Genomic DNA, 12,861 nt, shown 5'->3' on the forward strand with positions numbered 1-12,861 from the left:
TGAATATGCAATATCAAAATGTTAAAAATCTTGACTGCAAGACACTGTTCCCAGTGAATATGTTTACAGTTCACCATCAGTGAAAGAGTTCTATAGCTGAATATTATACTGCTGAATATCTATACGGCTAAAAAACAGGTAATGTGAAGAATGTCTCTCCAAGCTGTCTCAACCACTTGGTGCCGGAATGTGGGGAAGATGGGTGTAGCTAAGAAGGCTCTCCGAGAAGATGTGTGTAGCTACATGTAAAAATACTCTCACTTCAGACGAACATCTGGGCAGCTGTCTGTTTGGAGACTAGATGATGTAAAACGCCTCGTCTTGCGCTGCTGAAGCAAACCACCCTTCTGATGAAAGACGCTTCTCTCCAGAAGGTTGTCATCGAAGATAATAACGATGATGTTGATGATGATAATAATGACTGTCGTTTATATTTGATCAAATGTGTCACAAAATAAGACATCTTTTATGACATCCTGCCGACTACGCCATTTTTGTAACCGAGCTGGAAAGGTTACGCAGAAAATTTGAAAGTGACACTGGGTAAATATTCCACTATAAATGGATCAAAATTTTATTACTACAAAAAAAACGAGTCATTCTCCAGCAGTCTGTAATAACAGAAAACAGAAGAATAGAAATTAATTTATTTACAAATATACAATGACTATGAATCCAATATTCAATTATTAAATTATTTGAAATAACCATCTCTTCTTATCCTTGGTTATCTCTTACGAATTTACAAGTACATTTCTTACGAGAGGCATAAAAATATTAAAGGCATAAAAAATTAATCAAGGAGAAATAATCTCCATAAGCACTTGCTATGCAATAATTTTCCAACACATTAATCTCCAAATCTCTAATTTCTTAGGCACCTTTCAAACAATAATGTTTCATACACGTACCCAAATATTATGGATGCTGGATAAGGGATACACTAGTAGTCTACTCGAGAAGGCTTCTCTGTTTGTGACCATCAGGAACCACAGAACCACAAGCAGTAGCTGTAATAAAATTACTGTACATATTAAGTAATCTCATAAATATTAACAAATTTTTCCATGAAAGAATATTAAATAATCATCGGTGCCATCAAAAAGTTTCATCTCCACAGTACATGTGTACACATCCGTAGTTATTCTATATTGATGAATTTATAATGCATTTTATACAGTACATCTTTTCTTAACATTTGTTTGTTTAAACAGTAATGCCCATAAAAAGAGTATTCAATATTCTGTATTCGTACATCCATCTTCATGTCTCATGTGTTTCATTTCAGGCTAGAACATTCTCTTATTTCTCTTTCCATCCACGCTATCCAAATTTGAGTTCAATAAAGTGCATTGACCCTATAATTCAAACATATTTAGGATCGAAGTATGTGCAAGTATACAGTCAAAGGTTCGATATCAAAAATTCAAGTCATTTTATGCAAAATGTTCATAGGGACTTGGCTTTCAACCGGGGATATTTATTTTATGTCATAAAAATGTTTCATACAGACTTGGCTTCCAACCTTGAGTATTCATGGCATAAAAAGGGGTCGTATAGTGCTAATTAAGATAACGTCAAAATTTACAAAGATGAAACACTTACCGGAGCAGTTGCGGCCTGTGTACCTATGCCTTGGGATGTTTGGGCAAACTACACGATATGCATGTACACGATATGTGTATGCACATGCGGCGTGCTAACCAAGGCAAAACCACGTGAGAAAAACAGCAAAATATATGTGGAGGCCAGCTCGGGCTAGTGATGGGTGTGAATAAATGAATAGACACACCAACACGTGGGTTCGAGTCACTCCATTGGTTTATTTCTATTAAAAGCAAGCGGTGCGCAGGCCAGCAGCAAGGGAGACAGCACGATGGGGAATCAATTAAACAATTACAAACAATGACAGAAAAGGGAGAAAAATAAAAGAAAACCAATAAGTAAAATGTAACATCAATCCTGAGGGAGACCCTATTGTACATAAATTAGAAATATCTAAGACAGCATTTAATTTATGAGAAAGAGTTGTCGAGGTGTGAGAGCACAATACCCAACTTAACTGTAAATCTCTCCAAGAAACACATAAATTTCATTGTAAAAACCAGAATTTCTAAATTGACAGTGATGACAGGGAATTAATTCAGTCTGCCATTAAACAGTCATAAATTATGCTATACAGTAAAAGTAAGGACTGTGGATCAATTACCTACTGTAGCAAGGGATTTTTCTCTAAAGACAATAATTATTTCAGAGATTAAATCCAATTCATCAAAATTCTGGGATTTATGTCACTCAAAATCTGTGAATTTATCAACTTAATACAATGACCTGACCTAGAAATGTTATGTCTATAAATCAGTGAAGACACCTACACACATGTAATTTAAGTTGACACACTCAAAATAATCAAATGAACAACAAGTTGACAAGCTTTGACCAGAAATTATGATGAAAACACAGCGATTCAGGGCGACATGTCATGTACACTTTCTAAATATGAACGCAAGAGGGCCTTCATCAAATTTCGTTAGCAACGGAAAACGGGACGAAAATCCTAATTTACACTAAGTCTCATTAAAATACTCTACCCCTATACCTCACTATATTGTGCCAGAGTCCCCAATACATTGAAATACTACTGCTTCATGAATGATGATTCGATAAAAATGGAGAATATTTACCTATTAAAAGCAAGCGGTGCGCAGGCCAGCGGCAAGGGAGACAGCACGATGGGGAATGGCGTGTCACCGCTTGGTGGCGCTGTCACTTACCGCGCTTGGCGAATTATTTGGGAACATGCGAATTTCGGTACCTGCACATCCTTACATATAGACAAGCTGGCTCGAAATAAGGTGTGGCTGGCAGCAGCAACGACAAGCAGTCAAGTGACCTACCGTTGCTTGCTTGCTCTCCAAAAAAAACTCGCGAAAAAAAATCACGGAATGTGCATCTAAAGCCCTATGCTTTTGAGACACTGCACGGAATAAAAAGGCTTTTTCGCACTGCATGTCATTAGCAAATTGTTACACAACTCTGTATGCTCTATTCAACGGAAAACACAAGAGGGCGCTCGCAATGCTTCGACAACTTTTGCATCGCTGTTTAACTAAAAATATCAGACATCGACAAAGAAATATTTTACAGACGGGACCTGGCAGCATAATTACAGGAATTTCAGTCTTGCCGGTCACATTAAATTTGCATTTTGATAAAAGTGAATACACAGGAGGATAAACCTTAGATGAATTTAAGAAAGTTGTCACCATTTGCACATCTCCTTATGAGAACATAATTTCCCTGAAATTACTTGTATACAAACATGTACAGTGTGTATCTTTCATTTAAAACAGTTAGATCCAACTGATGTCGACATTTTTCCACACCAAATGGAAAAATCCATTCTTTAAATAGGTTGCCGGTTTTGATTTGCATGATGCAGAGACAAGGATTGTGCCATTCTGTTACACGGTATAGGGAAGGGTGAAGTGGGAGGTTGATGGGGATGAAGTAGCGTTTTTGTTGGTACACAAGGACAAGGGGAGGTGTAGGGGAAAAAACCGGTGTGATAATAGGAAAGGCAGGGAGATCGGTAGGCAGCTAGTGGGGTGTAGTGGGCAGACTGACGGGGAAGGGACTGGGAGGGGGTTGAGGACTCGGTGCTGTCTATATCTACTATGACCTTGAAATTGAAACAACTGAATGCACTTGCTCATAAAGATCTGGTGATTTTTGTATGTTGTCAGTATGGTGTACGTCTCCGTTACACCCGTTACCTCTTCATTGATTTTTGTGCTTTGTCAAGATACTGACATTTTGAATTTTTCTGGTTGCAGAGCCGAATAAATGTGGACTATTATGATGTTGTGCATAAAGCCTATAGTTGAAGTGAAAATAAAAATGGTGTGTCACTTGATTTGTTTGGTGTGTTGTTCAACACTTACCTCTTGTTCTATTGTTAAAAAGAGAGCTCTGAGATACAAGGTTTAACTTTGATTATGATTTATTAACAGATGAGAATTAATCTCAGGCAAAATCTGCTGGAAACCCCTTTGTGCTGTATTATGTCAAAATGTTACACCCGTTACCACGTGGATGCAGCAGTAAACCGCATGATGTTGTGGCACTACTAGCATTGCTATTTATTTTTGCATCTTAAAATTAAGTACACCTAATGTTCATTTAAAATACACATAAACATGAACACTTTCAGTAACTTCATATTTCAGCCTTCAGGTCATGCTTATATGGCACTTTACTGTGCATTGAGCCATATGTTGCTTTCGCGCAGAATAAACTTGAAGCACTAGTCTCACTGCACAAAATTCCAATGTTTACGTTCGTTCGAGCTGTGACGAGGCTAAAAAATATAATACATTTTGGAGGCAAAGTGAGTGCTCCCAGACTTGCTACAAGCCGTTTCCCAACAATAATGTGTTACGTGCGGGGAACGCACACGGCAGAAAGAAATAAGTAAAAAAAACGGGAATCATGACTTTTGAATCAAAAGGCAAAAGAGAGACCAATATATGATTAACAAAATTTAATTAATTCTCCCAAATCAATCAACAGGACAGTGGGTGATACAAACGTTCTCAGTTAGTCTTCAACTTTAAACGTCATGCAAGAACCCCAAAGCATTAGACACAGGCAAAGCTAATAAGCAAAACACACAAAAAAGGCAAATTGTATTAGGCCGAATATAATTACCAATAACGAACCAGTAGCAGAAACAGGCCCCGCCAAGCCAGTGCCCACAACGGTATTATCGCAGCCGTCGAACCAAGCATCTCCGCACCCAGCCGTAGATCAGCCAAGCCACAGGTAAGTCGGCGTTGAGCACCGGGAAGTCAGCCACCTAAAGCAGGCCACGACAGTCCAGGTCTCCGTCCAGTAGTACCGTCAGCCTCGGCCACGATCCAGCGATGAGGGGTACGTAGATTGATAGGACGGCGGGAGATGCTGTCTCAACGACGCGCTAATGAAAATCGCACATAATGGTTGTACATGGGCACCAACTGAGACCGAATAAAAGCCAGTCAGTGCTTATATAGGGTATTTACCCGCGCGTAGCCACCATAACAAACATTCATTAAATACCGAAAATTCTAGTGCGGGAGCAACCGTAGTAAAGGATTATAGATTAAGTGGGTTCGTAACACACTCCCCTCCATAAAAAAAGTTTGAACGTCAGGGAAAACTTTCTTTTTAAACATTTGGCACGCGAGTAAAGCCCTTATAGAATTATAAAGTTTACACTCCATTATACATAATTACTAATTATTAATTATTAATACCAATGTAATAAAGTTATTAACATAATGTTAATTGGAAAATGTTAATTGGAAATAAATGAGCAGTTTTAATCGAACCGCTGCTGACTTATGGAAATACAAAGTTTTGAAGAAAACGTGCAAATCACTTGCAAAACTCAAACTAAGCGTACACTTGATCTCCCGATACTGACCTTTTCTTCTACACTCATACTGCATGTGTCGGTTCGGAAATCCATGTCTGCGATTTTTTTGGGCTCGATGGTCTGCTGAGTGGAGTTATTCCATTGGCAGCTACTCTCTGTGCTCGAAGGTGTATTCAGAGAATTTGTCACTGCAAACTTCACCTTATAGAACACTGTAATCACATGGTTGCAGGTCTTCCCATAACCTGCGATGCAGGAGCACCACGAGGACAGTAGGGTACCATCATGGTTGGCAAGTACCCATACCTGGTGGGATTCAGCCCTGACGCTCTGTGATGAAGTGACTGAACACTTGAGGAAACACTTGTCATCCTCAACTGCCGCCCATTTTACTGGCCCAACAAACTTGCTTGCAAAGTACGAGTATGCCTTGTGGGTTTTGTACTTGCCGATGAATAAATCTATGTTAAAATCTTTTGTTTCCAATATATATTGGAAAATCTTGCCCAGGTCGATTACGGGCCACTTGCTGACGTCTTCAGACCACCTGTCTTCAGGGATGCTCAGGGGATCTGGAAGCCCCCTTAAGTTTACTCCGTATTGGCGTGGCAGGTTTTCTTGGTGTGTTTCGTCAGACGCCTTGACGGGTTCCTTGTTCCCCCATGCCCAACAAAAGCCCTTGCAACGAGAACCTGTTTGGAGCCTGTGGTGCTATGTGAGCTGCATTTTTACATAAACCCAGTAATAAGACTTAATTCAGCAGTTAATTAGTGAAAATTTATTAGTAAAGATACGTGGCGTGAAACGCCAATGCAGGTTTCCGACATATTGGCCCTTTCTGTTCAATGTGTATTTCCATAGGCGTGTTTGAGCACGCGCACGCAGCTGAAAATGTAACAAAGATATGTGGCTCTTCTTGAAAACGCAAATCTCATTTGACCTACTTTTACGTATTTCCGTGCAATGGGTTTTGTACGCGTTCAAAGTGTCAATATGTATATGGCTCTTCGTGAAAACGCAAAATTCATTTATCGAGATTTTGGCCCCTTGCAACATTAATGTAACTTGGAAATTAATGATGTTTTGCTTACAGAAACATGTCAAAATGGTTAAGTACATTGTTTTAAATCAAAATATTAAAAAAAAAAAATCGAAAAAATGGTAATTTTTGACATATGTAGCTCTTCGTGAAAACGGTGACGAGAAGTCAAAAAATCAAATTAATGATTCAGCGAGAGTCTGTTCAAAGTTACTGTATAAAAATTAAACAACTAGGCCTACATATTATTTCAAGCTTGCTACGCAATGAATACAGAAAACTCCACTAAACAAAAATGGTAATTTTTGACATATGTGGCTCTTCGTGAAAACGGTGACGAGAAGTCAAAAACTCAAATTAATGATTCACCGAGAGTCTGTTCAAAATCACTGTATAAAAATTAAACAACTAGGCCTACATATTATTTCAAGCTTGCTACGCAATGAGTACAGAAAACTCCACTAAACAAACAGCCCCGCCTATGTGCCCTAGCCTATATCAACCCCGCTGAAACCAAATCACTATATGCAGCCACTTATCGGTCATCCAAGATTTTTGATATCTGATATTTTCAATCTTTAATGTTGTGTGATCGTTTCCAACACCAGATTACAGTATATCCTCATATGAAAAATATATGCCTACGTAAATGTATTTTGAGGCGATAGGGGCAATGGAGACGCAAAGACAGTGATTTGTTCAGTTCCTTAAAAGTGGGCCGAACGAAGTAAGGTCAAAAGTGAATTACAGCTATAGGGGGCGGGTCTTGATATTTGTCAGCACTGCGCACGTGCAGTGCTCCTAACTTCCGTTCTGAACTACCCGTAAATCATTCATTATTCAATACTTCCGAGTCAACAAAGAGGTTCGGACGTTCTGCAGCCGTCGCTACGTTAGTTGCTGCTGATGTGCTGATAGGGGTGAACTGTTCCGACTTCAGTAAGCAGATATTTTAGAGATAATTTCAGAAGATTTGCAGAAAATCAGTTTTGCGAATACCTGGGCTAGCTGTGCGCGAACATTTCAAGCGTGCCGCGCGGGGAGCATTTGCCCCCCGAACAAGATGGCGCATATAACCGTGAAAGTGCTTATTGTTTTTTTATTTTATTTACTATCGAGTATGAAACACATTTTCATGAGGATTTATGTCATACGCGCTGGAAGGTAAGACAGTTAATTTCAATTAGTAGTCTTTCGGCAGTCACGTGGTAGGAATGTGCATGCCATTACATTCGTTTCCTCAATCGTACCCGTGCCGCCCGCATAAAAATCAACAAATCGTTCGAAATGACTGTCAAAATGTCGACGAAATACATTCTCAGGAATGTCACACATTGATTTAAACTTGGCTTTCCTTTTACAATCATTCGTTATTGACGATATTTCCCTCTTCCCCTGGAAAGTCCAATTTTGTGCCTAAAAAATACCAACCTACGGTAGGAATAAAGCCGCCATGACACCCTAGTACCCCACTTAACTTGGCTTAAGACAGGTCCGGTTGCACTTAGATTTAAGTCATGAAAATAAGTTGGCCGCTTAGTGAAAATGCTTTGTGAATACTGCTTCAATTGTAAAACTTCTCTAAGTCGCATATTTAAGTTGGGTGCTTGCTTTTTTATGACTTAGGTCGTTCTGTGAATACCGCCCCAGGGCTTTGATTTATGAGGGGCTAAAGACGACCATTACGACAATGACAAACAAAATGTATTAAAAAGCAAGAAAAGGTAGGAAAGTCACATTTTCTTTGAAAGTGCTTTCAAAATTACAATAAACATGAGTTTGTCTGAAGAAAGAAGATTTCTTTAGCCTGCAAAAGTCACTTTGATACTGGACAGCCATCTGCAAAGTCAGTTTTATGCAGAACTTGTTCAAAATAAAGGTTTCCTAAAAGTAAGGATTACCCTAGCTGCTTAAAAACTTAGTCTGCTCATGGTTTTCATCATCTCTACGAAAAAATGAGGGTTGATCATCGCCAAATGATGATAAGACATGAATCTAGGACTGAAAAACATGTCCAATTTTGTTGAGAAATGCTTAAAAAAAATTCCTCCATATAGCCTACTTTGTACTTTGTAGTCCAGTCGTACACAACTGATGAAATAGCATCAGGTTGCAACATTCTTTACCAGTAGTTTTGTTCATATACCGTTCCATAAGAAGTGGTTTCTGTTTTCCAAATAACAGTGACACTCTTTTCAATTTTTATTGGAACAATTAAGGAACTAATTTCTAGTCAGCTACATACATCATAATTTTGACTTAGTGGTGTTACTATTTTTAGCTATTGAGTATTGTTACTGCATTCTGGCATAGGAAAGACAGCGACGAATCGACATCGCATTTACGGGGTCCGCTCATAAGTCCGACGCCTCATAGGTCCGACGCCTCATAAGTCCGACAAAATTGCATCCCCTAACCAAATAAAGGCCCATAAGTCCGACGCCTCATAGGTCCGACGCCTCATAAATCCGACGCCTCAATGGTCCGACGCTTCATAGCTCCGACGCCTCGTAAGTCCGACAAATTAAATGCCTCGTTTTTCCGTTGTCGGACTTTTGAGACGTCGGACTTATGAGGCGTCGGACCTATGAGGCGGAATAAATAAATGTTATGCCTCACATGTCCGACGCCTCGTAAGTCCGAAATGTCGGACTTATGAGGCGTCGGACCTATGAGGCGTCGGACTTATGATACGGCCCCGCATTTACAACATGCCGTCCCACTTCACATGTAGCAGTGTGTATGTAGGGTGATCGTGTATCTATGGGCCTGGTTCCTGGCACGCCATTTCACAAACATTTAAGATATCTTTTCAATAAACATGTTCCTTTTTATCACAATATTTGTCTTGTTTTCAACATATCTAGGCACTAGCTACATCTGGGTGGGTCTAATGAAAAGGGACTGGATATATTGTCTGGATTTAACTGACAATGTGACACTTCTCTTAAATCAATCATTTGTGTACATAATGCAATGTAGGCGTACTCATTTCCACTATTTTATGTTAAACTCAAGTATTGGCAAACAGACTGTCATTATTCAGGACGAAGATGGGCAAAACTACTGTTACTCATTAGATGCAGCTAATTTTCAAGACCCATTGAAGTTTAACTGAATTCATACGTTTTCTTCACTAAATATCTTGAAGGATTATTTAAATATAAAGCATGCCTTGGATACATGTTATTGTTTAATTTAAATCAAATTAATGTTTTTAACAATACTGTGTTTGGGAATGGGTTTTGCCCAAAATCGTTTACTGTATGAGTGTTGTTTCAGGGCTTGCAAGACTCACTTCGGTGGTTGGGTATAATAAATATCTGCACCATAAGAAGCAGGTCGTAGTTTTGAGTCTTATCTCGTATATCTCCAAAGCCCTTAGACAACACCGAATACCGTGGATTTTTTGGTTTAACTTTCTTCAGACACGTTGTAAATAATATGTATTATCAAAGCATTTATTTGTCAACTGTTGATATGTAAAAGATTATACATGGAAAAAAATGAAATAGATGGATGGTTGGTTCACTGAAACAATAGGCTTAATTGTTTACTTTGAGAAGTAAATGCATAACAAATCATTAATACATGTATTTTTTGTTGAAGATGTGTCACTGTCAATACACCAAAAAAAGACATATATCGTATATCTGCGTTTTGTTGGCCATCTTCATGTACCCCCTCCCCAACATGCAGGTCAACTGGCTCCCAAACCAACTCGGTCCCATGTATGCAGATCAGCAATCAGTGCTAGATCAAATATATTCCCCGGTCCCAAGGAACTTGGCCCCTGTAGAAGTATTTTGTTTAAAAAAAACAAAGGCTGGATAATTTTAAGATCTCTTCTATATAAATGTTGATGGCCTGTCATGTCCCTCAGCGACTGGCTAGAGCGTTTTGCCCCCTCAGTTTTGCTATTGACTCGAAACCAACACACACGCACCCACATCCCTGTATTTGCCTGCAATCGTGGACCCCTATTTTCCCCATTTTGTTTGTATTCTAACTTTTTGTATTTTAGCTGTTTTGTACACGAATCCAAATTGGGAACTCCTCGGTAATTGAAATCAGGTTCCTTATATTAAATGCACAATCTCTTTTGTTCTGTGTTAGGCATACAAAAAAAAATCCCACTGCTTGACCTTACGACTACAATGACTGTTTGGGTTTAACTATCTTTTTTTGGGGGGGGGGGGCCTAGTCACATTGGAAATGTTTGTACTACAATAGGATACTACAATAGGACTTACACAGTTTGGAAAAAAAAACCTAAGTGCAGTGGCGTAGCCACGGGGAGGGGGGGGGGGTGGCGACAGCCCCCATGAAACCTTGTCGCCCCCAGTGGGACCCCCCCCCCCTGAGATTTGGAGTTTCAAAAAACATTATCATTGATCTACATGACGCCCCCATGAAATGTTCCTGCCCCCCCCCCCCCCCTTCCCTACTTAATTCCTGGCTACGCCACTGCCTAAGTGAGTTCATTCAATGTCATTTTTTTGTGGGTGTCTCACTCTCGGGATGGGTGGGCAGGCCTACTGCCACCACAGATAATCTGCACTTAGAACAGTCAGGCCTAATCAGCTAATAAAATGACCTAGGCCCAGTGTTAAATTTCAGTTTGATTTTTTAAATTACTTACCGACATACAGCATGAAAACCAATACCGACTTTGCAATATATGTATGTGGATTTCAGGGGATTTATCTTGGCCTCAACTCTGGACAAGGTCCAAGTTGGTGAATACAGCAGGCCCGTAGGAAGCTAAAATTTATTGGTCAGGCTCATCTCAGGGCAGGGAGTTCGGTTGATGCGAGCGGGTAGCGCGAAGCCTTAACGGCGTGGGGACCCGAATTTTTTTGGATTTCAGACGCTCTGTGGTGCAATCTGAGGCAATTTCTGACCACTTTAACCTTTTTTTGAGCTATCATCATTTAACCATCATTTTCAAGTTTGGAGTCAATCATCTTTTTATATATATATATATTTTTGCGTGAGAAATCTTATGTCGGCGTTAAAGCATGAGAATAACCTGAAATGTGTGAGTCTTACGCGCAATGTGTTAGAGTTGACAGGCCTGCAGAGGCAGATCCAGGATTTGACCCAATCCCTCTCAAATGTAACCAAAAGCCCCTCCCCCAACACTATGCATGTATACAGGGAATTTTATTCTTCGTAATTTGTACAAGACACATTTTGGAGCACTGCACATCTGCAAGTTTAACCAGTATATATCACTTGATGAACTTTACATAAATCGTCAAAATTAATTCGTCACAATTTAGCCTATCGCAAAACTTTTTTTGGATCTAGATGCTCTGTAGTGCAATCTGAGGCATTTCCTGGCCACTTTCCCCTGACTTTTTGAATGAAATGTATTCGTGTTTTAGTGGGTGGGTCATCAAAGATGATAAATTACATCACAAGCATCACATCAAAACTGTAGCTTTACTCTCTTTCTAGATTTGTGCTCTTTAGCTTGATCCATGATTGTGTTTACAGGGAAAGGGCGTAATCATACATGTCACCATGCACTACACGTTAAGTTAAATGGAATTTATATCCTCAGACTTGTACTTGTGTTTTCTTTAAAAGAAGTGGTTTTAAATAGCAAGGAAGAACCGGTATTGTGCAAGCAAAATTCAGGGAATAATCCGTTGATACTAATATCTTGTTGGAAAATTTCAAAATCATTTCAAGAAAATTGCCGCCGTGAATCAGATTTTATGAAGGGACGGAAAGTGGGATTTGCTATCAGCATCAACAGGGCCGTTCCTCATTATTTACCTTTTATGGGATGTGAATCAAATTGGAGGACGAGAGGCTCTGCGGGCTGATGTATTTTTTAGAAATTTAATTCACAGGTATGGATACCAGTGTACGTACATGATTGAACTGCCGAGCATATTTGTCAAGTATTTTTTTTTCTAAAAAAAATACATCAGCTCGCAGTCTCTCATCCTCCAATTGATTCACATCCCATCAGGTAAAGAATGACGAACGGTCTTGTTGATAGCAAATCCCACTTTCCGTCCCTTCATAACTCTGACTCACAGCGGTAATTACTTTCTTTGAATGATTTTGGAATTTTCCAACAAGATATTAACTTCAACGGATTATTCCCTGAATTTTGCTTGCACAAAACCGGTTCTTCCTTGCTATTTTCTCATTTAGAAAACCACTTCTTTTTAAGAAAACACAAGTACTAGTCTGAGGACAACTAAAATTCATGGTGGCGGCCAATCGCCATTCCGTTTAACTTAACATGTAGGCCTAGTGGCGACATGTATGATTACGCCCTTTCCCTTTAAACACAAACACAAAAACAAAACAAAACACAAAAACAACACAAGAAAAATTTGGGGGAGGGCAACGGGGGCCATGCCCCCCCCCCCAAAAAAAA

General features: G+C 39.4%; 1 long non-coding RNA gene across 1 annotated transcript; it reads right to left on the bottom strand.

Annotated features, from left to right (window-relative positions):
* Positions 1-547: 547 nt before the first annotated feature.
* On the bottom strand, positions 548-2,829 carry LOC119733645. The gene is made up of 2 exons (XR_005271954.1): positions 1,606-2,829; positions 548-1,010 (listed from the first exon to the last, which is right to left on the bottom strand). It is a non-coding gene; the product is annotated as an uncharacterized LOC119733645 (long non-coding RNA).
* Between the last annotated feature and the right edge of the window lie 10,032 nt (positions 2,830-12,861).

This window comes from Patiria miniata, unplaced genomic scaffold (assembly GCF_015706575.1).
Source record: "Patiria miniata isolate m_02_andy unplaced genomic scaffold, ASM1570657v1 HiC_scaffold_26, whole genome shotgun sequence".
Classification (NCBI taxonomy): domain Eukaryota; kingdom Metazoa; phylum Echinodermata; class Asteroidea; order Valvatida; family Asterinidae; genus Patiria; species Patiria miniata.